The following is a 13,067-nucleotide window of genomic DNA, read 5'->3' as shown; positions in this document are numbered from 1 at the left end:
AAGGGCAAACCAGAAAGGCAGCAGCAAGCAGGACCGAGGAACAGAGAGGACTGAGCAAAGAGCTGCCCACAGCGAGGAAAATAACCTCATGCAAGGACAAGGATCTGCCCTAAGTGAGGCTCCAGGTCCAATGGGTGGGTGGGAGTCTCAGGTGATCCTGCTCAGGGCAATGAAGGCCTCAACATCTGAGGATAATGGCATTGGTCTACGTTGCTTGTATTGAAGTTTCGACCCTTAATTTGAGACAAGTAAAAAAAAATGAATTGAAAGAAAGCTTCTTTATTTTTGTAATGATGAGGTAGAGTATTTCAATACCTCAAACATTTACTATCTTTATAATCTTTACCATAACTTATTGCTTCTAAACATTTTCATACTTGATAGTCTTAAAAAAATATTATTTACAAAATATCCAGGCAGGGCTCATTTTACAAAGGCAGCCAGAAAAATAAAACAACCACTCTATTAATCCAAACTAGGTTTTATTTCTTAGTCACATCTGTCTTCCCCTGCTAAGAGATGCCATAAATGTTGAGCATGTTTCTTAGAATACCCAGGACAGCTTTGTTACTTGGCAATTCTCCATAAGTCATTCTCTACAACACACCTCTCTAATGCCACCAGGTTTTTTTTCATTAGGGTTGAACAGGAGCAGGAGACACTTTCTGAGAGCAGCTGAGGTGATCAGCAGTTTCAAAATGTCAGAGGAAAAGTTAGGATGGATTTGTTAGAAATGAATCACGAGAGCTCAAGGCTCTTCACCAAAAGCAGTGAGTGCATCAGGAGGACATGTGACCATCCTACCCAGAGCATTCCCATGCAGAAAGTAATGGGTTACCATGAAACCAAAGTCTGCAGATTCTAAAGAAAATCCTACTTGTGGGAAGGACAAAAATCATGTTAATGAATGGGGCTCTTGTTTGGCTCTGTTCTTGCTGCAGTCCTCTGGGTCGCATGTGGTTCTCTGCGTGTAATGAGAGAGTCAGCACCTCCTTTCTTGTTCTCAGATGATACAGTAAATTTAACCATCTGCTACATTTTGTTGCAGCTCGGAGGAAAGGGAACAGCAACAGGAAGAATATCTGGGCAATCAGTTGTGCATCTTTTATGACAAGTAGAAGTCTGCATGGGTTAGCAGAGCAGTTTGATTTATTTTTTTTTCTTCTGATCAATGTTGATGATATTGTTCTCCAAACTTTGCAGTTCTGGTTGGTGTTTTTTGGTTGGTTGTTTGGGTTTTGTTGTGGTTTTTTTGTTTGTTTGGGGTTTTTTGGGTGTTTTTTCTTTTTTCTGTGAGTTAGATCAAAACAACCTGAAAATGAGAAATCAAAATGGTCAAAGGCATTGAACATGTTTTGCACTCGTCCTGGAGGAATATCTGCTGCTATATGTGCATTTATACTAGCAACAGAGGCAAAAACTAGAGGAGAAAATACCAGAAAATCTTCCATCAACAGGAAAATAAAAATGCTTTCACTCCAACCATCTCTTCACTGGAGATTGCAATCCCCTGGGTTAGCTGCCAGGCAGATCTGGTTCTCCCTCCAAGGTGAGGGGTATGTCGGTGTTGATGTCACAAGACTTGCTTCTGCACAGTCAGTGAGACAAGAGCTCCAGGTCATGCAAGCTGTGGGTCACCCTGTGCAGGGTGGGATGGAACCAGGCTCTGCCCTCTCCATGGGTGTTCCTCAGCTCAGCAGAAGGGTCATTAGCCCAAGCTGCAGGGATTGCTGCAGCACTTGGACTGGCCAGGGGACCAGAGGGCAACCACACAGGGTAGAGGTCCCTGAGACACACAATTATACCCTGTACAAAGAGGTCCAGCCTTCCCCAGGCAGGAGAGATGGAGGTCTGATGGAGGGAAGCAAGAGAAAGAAATTGTATCTGGTTTTGATATCCATCTGCAGCTCAAACAAACACCAGGATACCCACATCTGTATTTCTCATGGTTTCTACACCTTCTCCTGGACTGCTTTTCCATGGCAATTGCCCTTGGAAGAGCTGACTGGAGGCTGAATGAGGAGCTGGGCTGTGCTGCAGCCCTGGAACCTGACCATGTCCATCACTGTGGAGGAAGAACTTGGGACCTTCCACTGCTTTGAAGCTCTTAGCCATCACATACCTAAGCTGAATATCTCTCTCCCCCAGTTTAGTCAATAAAAACAAAAGAAGTATTAAAACTTTCCATATGCATTTTAATATACATTTTCAGCATACATGAACCATAATGGGAATTTAGATTTGCAAGTGCTCATTCTGCAGCCAATACACATAAATAGTGGGGCAAACATAATTGGGAAAGTGTCAGCATCCCATCCTGACACATTGCACCACTTACTCCCTGTGTGAGGCACACTGCTGATGTACAACATCCATATATATTTGTTCTGCTTCTGCCAGTTATCTCCAATCAGCTCTCCTGCCAGCCTCAACATTGCCACCAGCAAGAACAATTATTTGTATTATCCTTCCATTTTACATTTTAAAACTCAGTCTCACAGTTGTAAACAGTTGTCTCACATTAGTCAGAAATCACGTGGTTTTATTTTTCTGTTCCACTATGGATTTTTTAAAAATTCTCATTTCCTGTTTACAGTCACAACCTTAACATCTATTTAAACACAGATACATCCTGCCACCAAGAATAATTGGAGTAGCTGATGATTTTAGGTACTCAGCAATTTACTGACTCAGAGAGCACAGTATCTCAGCATACCTTCTGCTTGGATCTCACAGTTTTGCTGCAGAGCAAAGAGAGTTAGCAGTATTTGATCTAGCAAGCACATGTTTTATTAAATTACTGGCATTCTGCAGGTTTCTATGGGGTAGCAATGGCTTACACTGCTTTTCATTTCCTTTGGCTAAATTGCCTCATCCATGTTTGACCGTGTGCAAAAACAAAGTGCATATTATGTTTACAGTAGCATTTTAATTAAAAGATATTAAATTTCCTGTGTGGTATTTACACAAACTTATATTCCATATTTTTTTAGTTAATAAATTAATTCAGCATTAATTTAAGTATTAATACTGCCTGGGACGTTTGCACTGCTATAATGACAGAAGGAAATGTCTTTCATACTCAAAAGACAATCTCAAGTGTTCAAATTTTTTTGTTGTTTTTCTGGAAGCCAGTGCTACCCCAGGGAAATAAGCACACCATTACATGTTTCAGCTGCCCTGATGCTGGAGGAGTGGGACACCCGTAAGGGCATTTATTGTTGCACACAATGGGCTTGTGGTGCAGGAGCCAAATAGGACAGCTGAACCTTTTCCTAATGGGGTTAATTACTGATTATCCCAAGTATTGCTACACTTGGATGTCCCTGCACCAGGTGCTTCATCTCTTTGCACAAGCAGGGGAAAGAGGAAGGTTGCAGAGGATTTTTTTCCTCCCAGTTACAGCTGCCAGAGACTGATGAGAAATTGCTTCTCCTTCCCCACTTCTACTGTCAACCCCCAAGCACCCTGATTTTAACCTTCTTTCAATTCTGTGATCCTGGGCAATTTCCAGAGGGGTTGTAACTATAAACACAGTGACCACATGCTCACTTTCTTAATGTCCTTTGATGAGCCCTGGAGGGGCAGCTGAGGGCAGCTTGGAGCCTGTAACCTGGGCTGAAAGCCTCTGCCAGCATCAGGCTGTTCTCAGCATCAGCAGTTTCCAGGCTTCACCTCTGCTTTACATCCCTGGAGGCATTTGGATTTGTGCCTCCTGGGGCCCTGGAGAACACCACGGAGCTTCAGCCCAGCTGTGAGAGAGATGGATGGATCAAGATGCTCAGGCCTTCAGTGCTTGCTCCTTCTCTTTCCACCGAGGAGCATCACTTCCAACAGCAAAGACCAGGCGTTGAGATGTTGTTGCCAGGTCACTCACTGCTTGGGGCAGCTGTGCAGGACAGACCAGCAAGTCCACCGGTTCACCCTCTGGCACAGCCAAGTCCCCTGCAGCCCTCGAGGCTTTCAGACCAGGTGGTACCTGGGTGGGATGTGGCAGCCCTTGGGAAGCACTGGCTCTGAAGCAGCCCTTTCTCCAGGGCTGGATTCTGTGCCGAGTAATAACAGCTTGTAAAACCTACTTGAAATCTGCTGTATGAGATTTGCTCAGTGCCAGTTTTATTTAGTTAAAATACTAAACAGAAATGTAAATAGTAGATGTCTTCAGAGTCCATTCAGGAAGAAAATAACAGTTTCTTCCTGTCTCCCCTGAATCAGATGGAGATGATTAGACACTCTCATCAGCAATGGCACAAATACTAATAAAGCCAGAGATGCTTTGTATATAAGCACTGCTTCAGCTGACAGCTCAGAATTTCCTTAGGGTGCTTCTTGATGGAAGGAATTCTATCTTCGATCTATACTGTGAGGGGAGGAAATGGATAAGTTATCAGGGTGTTGCTGTGGACTTTTATAGTTGATACTAGTAAAACAAGAAGAGGAACTCGATGCTCCAGTTCCAGTGGCTTTCAGAACAGTGTGAGGGCAGCACAGGCAAGCCCCTGCAAGTCAGCCCTGCAACCTGCATTACAGTGCCCGGTGCTGCCACAGGGCCAGGGACTTCTCAGTGCCCCTGAGCAAACCTGAAGCAGAGACATTTATTTGTGATGGACTTGTGCAAAGTCACGATTGAGCAAGCACATTGGAGAAGCCTCTGGCAGCAATCCTGACCACCAAGAGTTTGTGCTGCATTTTAAATTATTAGTCTGTGCAAACTGCATGTGTGTTGGGGAAGAGGGGATAAAAGGCACCCATTAAATCGCAGCCTTTCAAAATATGATGTCACAAGGAGTCACATCCTATTAGAGGAATCAGAAGATAAATGTTTGCTGTGGGCTGGTGAAAGAAGCCAGGAAGAATATAAAGCTTTTTACCCTGTGTGTAAATTGTAAAGGATGACTTCTTGTGTTGCCTTGCTTCAGCCAAAGAAAAAAGTCTTTGCTAACTAAAAGAAATACAGCAGAAGAAAAAATAGCACAAAGATGGTGACAGCAACTAAGGTTTTCCACCAGAGAGTGTCAGTTATTTCCAAATGCAATTGTATTTTGCTTGGGTTTCATGCTATACAGTCTGCAGACCAGGGCTTTACTTCAGTCCAAGCAAGTTCATCCAAGCCTAGGGCAAAAGGTTCCTATCTCAGGCTCTGGTTCCAACCATCAGAGGTAAGAATCTGTTGTTTAAGACAAGAGGAATTTGGGCTCTGAGATAAAATTAATGAAGTCTCCTTGTTTACACCACTGTGTGTGTAAACGTTCAGACTTCACTCAAAATCCTCCAGAAGACAGGAAGCAGCAGGAGTGCTGCCCAAGCACGACACCTGCATCCACCTCCTGGGAAATGCACTTTTTTTGATATTGTGAACTTTTGCACATTTCCATATAAAAGACGTATGTGGTGAAACTGATGTGCTATGACAGAGCTCTCTTTTTCCTTCTTACATATCAGATTAAAAGCTGCATTGCAGGAATCCCACATTTCTGTCATGTCATCTGCTTTCCACAGGTTTGTGTTGCTCAGAGAAGAGTGGCAGCTGTAATCCTGCCCGCCTGACAGCCGTTGACAAAGACAATGAAAGCACTCAGGGCTCAAAAGAAAATGGTTATTTAATTAAAGTGACAGGAAAACTCCCTGTCTTGTGATAGCCAGCAGCCAGATGGGCTCCAGCACTGTATCTCTCTTCATTCCTTAAATCACCTTCTGAAGAGGGGATAAGAAAAGTAGAACAAATAACTGTCAGGGACCAGCTTCCAAGGGACCTGGGGGTGAATTACCAGGCAGGAGCTCTGCAGCATCTACTTTTGCCTACATGGATCCCTTGGGTGTCCAGTAAAAGGTGAATTCAAATCTCAGCCTTCCCTTCTGTAGAAAACCTCTGTTTTTCATGGAATTTGTAGGAAGTTAATGATTTCTGAAACCATGACCACAGTGTAAACTGAAATGCAAATTACAGTCTGTGTGTTTGAACAGCAAGGCTCTCTGTTCTGAATTGTCTTTTATTTTGGTATAAAAGAGTTGTGAGATCTTTTCAACATATCTCTTCTAAGCTGAGAGTCAATCAGATGTGTCCTTAGAAGCTGGTTCCTAGAACCTTTGCTGCATAACCTAATATGAGGGTTTGCTGGACACATATATACCCTGTCAGGTACCAACAGGAGGCAAAGAAAATAAAATCCAGCTAGAACTTCTGATTTTTTAATATAATCTGATTTGTGGTAATTGACAGCACATGGTGGGAAAAGAAGTGATATTGCAATAATGCAGCTGGAAAAGTTTGCTAAGTATCATCAGGGTAAGAAAAACACTCTTCTTGCTTTCATTCACTGAGAGGTAACTGATTCATTCTCTATTTTAAGGAAATCAGCTTGAGTTGCCAGTCTAGTGCCTGTTTTTGACAGATGTGTGGCACTGCTTTTAGGCCAGCTGCCCAGCTCTGAAACCAACTTCTTCTCTGGGAAGTTCTCACTTTGCTAGAGAGGGGTAGAAACTCAATTCTGACAGGTTATTATAAAATAAAACAAAACAATTCTTACTGCTCTTGGATGTGGTGTTCTTCAGAACGCATGGAGAGTCATCTTTCTGCTAGTTTTGACAGGAAAAAATGGGTTGTTATGTTCCATCTGAAGGGAGAGCATGAGAGATAGGAAGTTCTCTTCCACCGCTGCCAGAGCCATGGTGGGTCGCTGAGATGCCTCTTGCTGGGTCCCAGCTCCCATTCCCATCCTTACCTGTCTCAGGGCAATGACTTTCCTCTGGAAGTGAGCTAGTCAAGAGTTGGGAATCAGAAGGCAAAGGAAAACCTTTTTCAGGGTCTGATCTGCTAGGATTCAGACTTTGCTTTGGAAACCAGGATGACCATGCTCCCTCTTGATGGCAGATGCTGAAAGTGAGAGTTCACCAAAACATCCTGAAGCTCAGAAACTGCCACTGCTGGCACACCTCGTTATTGAGATGGTCATTTAAATGTTAATACTATGGGGCTCACCTACTTTTATCTCATTTTTCTTTAATCAGATTTTGGCACTTAGACAATAAAGTACTTCCAGCTCCAGCTGATTATTCCCTTTTAGAGGGCATCAGGAGAGTCATAAAAGAAATGTTCCCTCAGACAAAGAACCAAAACGAGTTCAAATGTGTTGCTATGTCAAAAAGTATGTGTTGCTTCATTCAGCAGCAAGAGACCTCACACTTGCCTGTTCTGGAAAGTCAGAATAATTATGTTTGAGTAACTCTTCAACTTCTTTGACCCAGGCTTTTTACAAAGGAAAAATAAAGGCATGCAAATCTGTTAACAAACAGATACATCTGAAAGCAAAGAGGCTCTTTCATTCCTATCAAGTTATTTTTACTAAACCACTGTGAAAATACACCAAGGAGACTGTGTCAGAGACGTTATTTGGGATCTTTGATGAGAAGCTGCTCATTGGCTTGTTCACAAGCTGCAAAACTGATGAAAAATAAAATGTAAGAAAATAAATTGTAAACCAATGATGATCCGGGTCTTCTTGCGGTTAAAACAAACTCCATCTTGCTAAATCATTCTTTCCTAATGACATTCATTAGAAAGTGCTTTGGGTCAGATTATTCTCTATAGTGAGGGAGAAATCAAAGAGATGTCACAGTTGAGGAAGACGGCAAAGGAACGGTGCAAACTGCAGAAAACTGCGTGGACAACAGGGACAGGGTCACATACCACCTGTGCATTGCAGGTGCAGGCTTTCTCTCCCAGCAATTGTCTGATGGTTTGCATTGTATTTCTCTGCCCTCAGAAGCAGCAGCCTGGTTTCCTACCTCATACATATTTGTTCAGCAAAACACTGCTTGATCCAATCTAGAGCAAGCCAAAAGTTGATTTAACCTGCAGCTGCTTCTAGTAACTCCAAGCAGTCAATGAGCAGAGGTCACACAGAGGTTGTAGGTACTGACAGATGCATCCAAAGGATCCATGTGGCTTCTTTGCTGGAGAGCCACCACAGTAGTAGCTACCAAAAAAACCCCTCACCTCATTTATATTTTCCTATAATAATACAAGTTGTGTTCAGCTTCTCACGTTGCTTTAAATACAAGTTTCAGTCCTTGATTACATCCAGCTTTCTTAGATGTGTTTTGAATTATTTCTGGCCAGTCTATTTTTGTTTTCTTTCTCATTTGCAGAATGCCTGGATGAGGTATTTCCTCCTGGGAACAGAAGCAGCATCCCAGCTCAACTAAAGAAATCAATACAATTAGAAGATGCTATAAATCTAGTTTTCCCTGAAAAGCAGGAATTGTATTTTGATTCCTAAATCAACAAAACATTCCCACATTTTGTAAATCAGGTGAAACCTGATTTACCTTCTGGAGTACCAGGGTTTGTATTCCTGGTTCATGTGGTAGATAAATGAACGTGCGTCAAAAGCAGGAGAAGCATTTCCAGCCTTTCACGAATAATGATGCATCAGGCTTGATTCTTCTAATAAAACAAAAAAAGCTAGCATTAGTCTTCAGAATCCCCTAATCATAATCAAACAAATTGGGTAGAACAGAAACCTAATCAAAGTATATACAAAGATTTGTTACCAGCTTATTAGTAGATTCAAATACATTAAAAATAGCACTGTGAGCCTTCCTCTCCTAGATTTTCCTTCTTTACTTCTACTGGGCTTAGATTTCTTGACTCATTGTATGTGTTACAGAACAAATGTTCACATTGATATTACCAGTGACAGCTGGTAATAATGCCATTGTCATCCAATGTTGAATTCTTGCAATTCCAAGAGTGCTAATAAATCGTTGCCTGATCCAAGCCCAGCAATATCAATGGAAAGGATTCCTTCCACCTTCCATGGCTCAGTTGTTCACTTTCCCAGTCTGGGACTGAATTAAGAGGTGACTATTGCAAACAACACAAACATCACCTGGGCTTGCTCAAATGTCAGCTTTTATTTGGGGCTGTATAGCTCAAGGAGGGAGCCTGGAGGAACCCTGACACTGAAGCCAATCTTTTCTTACATGATCTGCTACATGTTATTATTTAAATACTGGCTCCTCAGGAAAACAACATGCTGCCACAGGAAGTTCCCCAGGGAAAAGACAACACAAAAAAGACAGAAACATTCTGCTGTAAATGCATCTACCTAAGGGATTCTTAATTCCAGCTTTCTTACAGTTAACAAGTTTTTCCAGCCAAACTCTCCCCATCTGACATGAAGTCCTTAGCAACAATCAAACAGCACAACCCTAACTGGTTAGGAGTTAATGAACCATCTGATTTGGCAAAAATAAAGTGAAACTTTTCTTAAAAACTCCAAAACTTGAGTAAAACTCAAATCCAAAATTGCTCTTGGTGTAAAGATTTTCAGCATCAAAATCTGCCCATGAATTTTCCAGCCTGCCCTCCCTGTGCTGAATTCCTGATCCAAGAAGGGCTTCACACCACAGCTCAGTGATCTTCATGAGCTAGCACAGCTTGGCACTGATGCCAAAATTCTGCCCTCTGCTTTGCCCCTCTCTGTGCCAGCAGCCCCAGAGCGAAGACAACTGGGAATTAATTCAAGTTAAATAGACCTAAAAAAAAAGCTCTATCCAACCAAAGCCTTTCCCAAACCCAAGTGCCATTTTAAGCAGATCAGTTTCTGCTGGCAGAGAGCTAACACTTGTTGTTCCAGAACAAAGATCTAAAGACAAAGATCTAAATCAAATCACAGCCCTTTTTTCCTCTTTTCCACCAACCAAATTGGCTTGGAAATTATAAATTCTTAATATCCAGCACCATATCAGCACCTTAGGAGACCTGAGCTTCAGGTACCTAGGCTGCCTAACGGGAAAAGCTTTCATCCAGTTCAATGCCAGATCAGGCACTGGTGGGCTTTCAACATCAAAAATCACAGTTCTACAGTAAACCCGATTTCTGGCCTTAAAAACATAACATCTATGTCAGTAGAAAGTCTGGCCTGGTCTTCATTTTGGCATGAAAACCTGAAGAAAAGGACAAGTTACTCAAGGGTACAAGGGGACACCAGAGCAGAGCTCCCAAGCAGCTCTAGCTGTGCTAGGTCCCTCCAGCTCCCTGTCCTTCACAGCTGACAGAGGAGCTGTAAGTCAAATTTTGCTACCTTTTCCCTTCCTACACTGCAAAACATTTATGTGTTTCATTTATGCTAAGTATAGGTACACTTTCATCACTTTCATTCTACTAAACACACCAAAAATAGAGATCGTACATCATTAATACTGCTGGGCTTTCAGCTGAGCCATGACAAGTTTATGGAGAATAAGTATTTATGAACTATTTACTTCAGTTTTATGGTTAATATCTTCCAAAAGAATGCACTGCATTCAGCACAAAGGATTTTCTATTTCATTTGGTCTATATACAGTTTCTCTCATTCTGTAAAGTTAAGCACTCTTTGTTCAGTCAAACAGATACAATAAATTATATTAGCAAGTGAATTCAACTTATTCATTTCACTTAGTTACTTAGTAACATCTTCTATCCAGTGATCTCAAAATACAGAAAATACCTGATTAGAAGGCAGAATCTCACACACACATAATTTGATACACTACATACAAAAAGTGTGTCCACCTCTGTGGTAGAGTACACAGGATTTTTTTCAAGTTCACTGCAGAATATAAAAGTATAGGACAGGAGGTTAGGAAAAGTCAACCTAGAAAACTGAGAGACAAAATTCAGGCAGTTGCTAAAGTTTAAGTGCAGCTGGGGTGCAATTCTCTTAAAAAAAAAAAATACCAAGAGCGTCTTAATGAGCACAGGTAATTAAAAGCCTCTTTTTAATGTGTCCTTTAAAACATAATTTGTCCGATAGGACCAGAGGTCTTCTTCACACTATTTTATGTGGTCCTTCCCCTATTGTTTCTGAAAATGGCACATCTCTTCCTATGGGCTTATGCTGGAGACTATTGCCTGCAGAGATGTTATTCCCATTTTTAAGGCACGAAAAATCAAGTTGGAATCCCAGATTGAGCTGGAAATGGAGCCTGAGCCAAAAATGAGCCCAACTAGACATCATTTGTTTCCTCACCTGAGGACATAAAGCTCTTCACTCAGGTGTGACCTGTAGCAGAGATGCAAAGGCAGGATAAATTACCTGCATCCCCATCTTCTCTGCTCAGCTGCAATGAGTTGGCTCAGAAGTTCCCTGGCTTTCTGGAAGCTTAAAGACAACGTGGTGCATTTGGGTGACTGTCATGTAATGTTTGGAAGCTGGGATAATTTAATTTAAAAAAAAAAAAAGCAGCAAACAACTGCAGCACCTTTCCTCAGGAGAGGCTCAGAGCCTGTCTGGCTCCATCACCAGGACAGAGACACTGCACGGCTCCAGCACCACTGCTGAGATGCAGAGGAAGCTGAAGGCAAAGGGGCAGGGCTCAGTCACAGGCTTTGCTTTCTCACATTAACGTCAGAGACAAGAGCAATCTGTGCAAATCCAGCTGTTCACCACCTACATCTACCATCCCTCCTTTCCTTGTGCACTACCCACCAAGCCAGCAGCAGGCTGCACCTGGTGGGCTCACACTGCTGCCCCTTCGAGCCACTTTATACAGTTAAAAATGCCCCCGGCAATGCACAGGAAAGCAATTCTTACTGCATATTTAGAGACCCCTTTCAGAATAACCCAAAGGTTTCACTTTGCCTCCGTTGAGATGAGAGAGCAAGGGAAGAGACCGGGCATATGGGTGTGACAGGAAGGAAGCAGTGCAAGGTGCCACAAGACAAAGGAAGAAAAGGTATGAGCTATTTTGGTGTTCTTCCCTAAACCCCAGTTAGCAGGGGCTGGCAGCCCAGCAGCAGCCACCAGGAAACCGAGCCTTGTCACTCCCTTTCCCAGGGCAAGGCTGGCACCCGCTGGCAGAGGCAGAGAAGGCTCCTCATGCCCGGAGACGGGCCCTGAGCAGAGCTGAACAGGCTAAGCTGTTTCTGTCATTCCTTTCTATATTTTCTCCCATTTGTACAGCTGCAAGACCAGGAATTGATTTCACCAGAGAGACTGCACCTTTTTTTTTTTCTTTTTTTTTTCATGGGTTAGAGTAAGATGAACAATTCACACCTTTCATTTCTAAGATTTCCAGAGTACATAAGAGACAGTGGGGAAAGTACTCATATGCAAACCAAACCATCCTGACTGTCTGTCTCAGCATCTAATTCCTTTTTTTTTATTATTTTTTGGCTTGTCAAGAAACAGAACAATGCAGAGGCTAAATACTAAAGAGAAAGCCATTACAATAAACTTTCTCCTGGCAAGTTGATTTGCTGGCATTTGCAAATCCACTGAGAAAGCAAACTGCAATCAATACAGCTGAGGCCCAAGTTCTAATTAGAGTCTTCTGTTTGAAAACAGCTTTTCTTTAAACACTACGTGGCTACTGATAGTGATAGAATATTCCCTAAAAATAAGAAAATGGTTCATTAGTGTTCATGGAAACATAAGATCAATCTGCTCTTGTGAAAGTTAATGAATACATAGAAATATCACATCGTGACCCCTGATCTCAATGCCTGAGGCAGCAGTATTATTATGCACTTGCCAGAATTGCTCAGCAACAGGACTCAGATGCAACTCTTATTGCATTAATTTTATCTCTGTGATTATTTAAATTAATTACATTCTGGCTGCAAGTCACAAACTTCAAGAGATGTTAATCTGCTTAAATATTAATGATGCTTTTCTGCTGTAAGGTGCAAGAAGGGAAAGTAGAACTAAATACTAACCATTTTAAGAATAAATAAGCATGAAAAATAAGGCTGTTTCACTCAGAGAAATGCTGAAGCAACCCACTTAAACCACCTCCCCTCCCTCCCTCAAGGAAGCAAAAACTGTTTTGTTAAATTTTGGTCCAGCAAAAAGTGTAAAATCTCCTTTCTTTAAAAATGAACAAAAGTTTTGAAGTATGATGAAAATACCTTGAGGTCTTGAGCAACTTCTGGTGAGTCCTCGTGTGACTCCATCTCCCTCTATATGATGGAAATGGAGATGTCAGGCATCCCATTTCTCTCAGCAGCACAACAGTTTACAGTGTTCATGTTGCCCTCTATGCTATTTTAGATACCAGCAGTTGCATTCTGTTACCTG

The sequence above is a fragment of the Apus apus genome, chromosome 15 (assembly GCF_020740795.1).
Source record: "Apus apus isolate bApuApu2 chromosome 15, bApuApu2.pri.cur, whole genome shotgun sequence".
Classification (NCBI taxonomy): Eukaryota; Metazoa; Chordata; class Aves; order Apodiformes; family Apodidae; genus Apus; species Apus apus.
The sequence above is the reverse complement of the archived record's forward strand: the minus strand, read 5'-3'. Positions refer to the sequence as shown.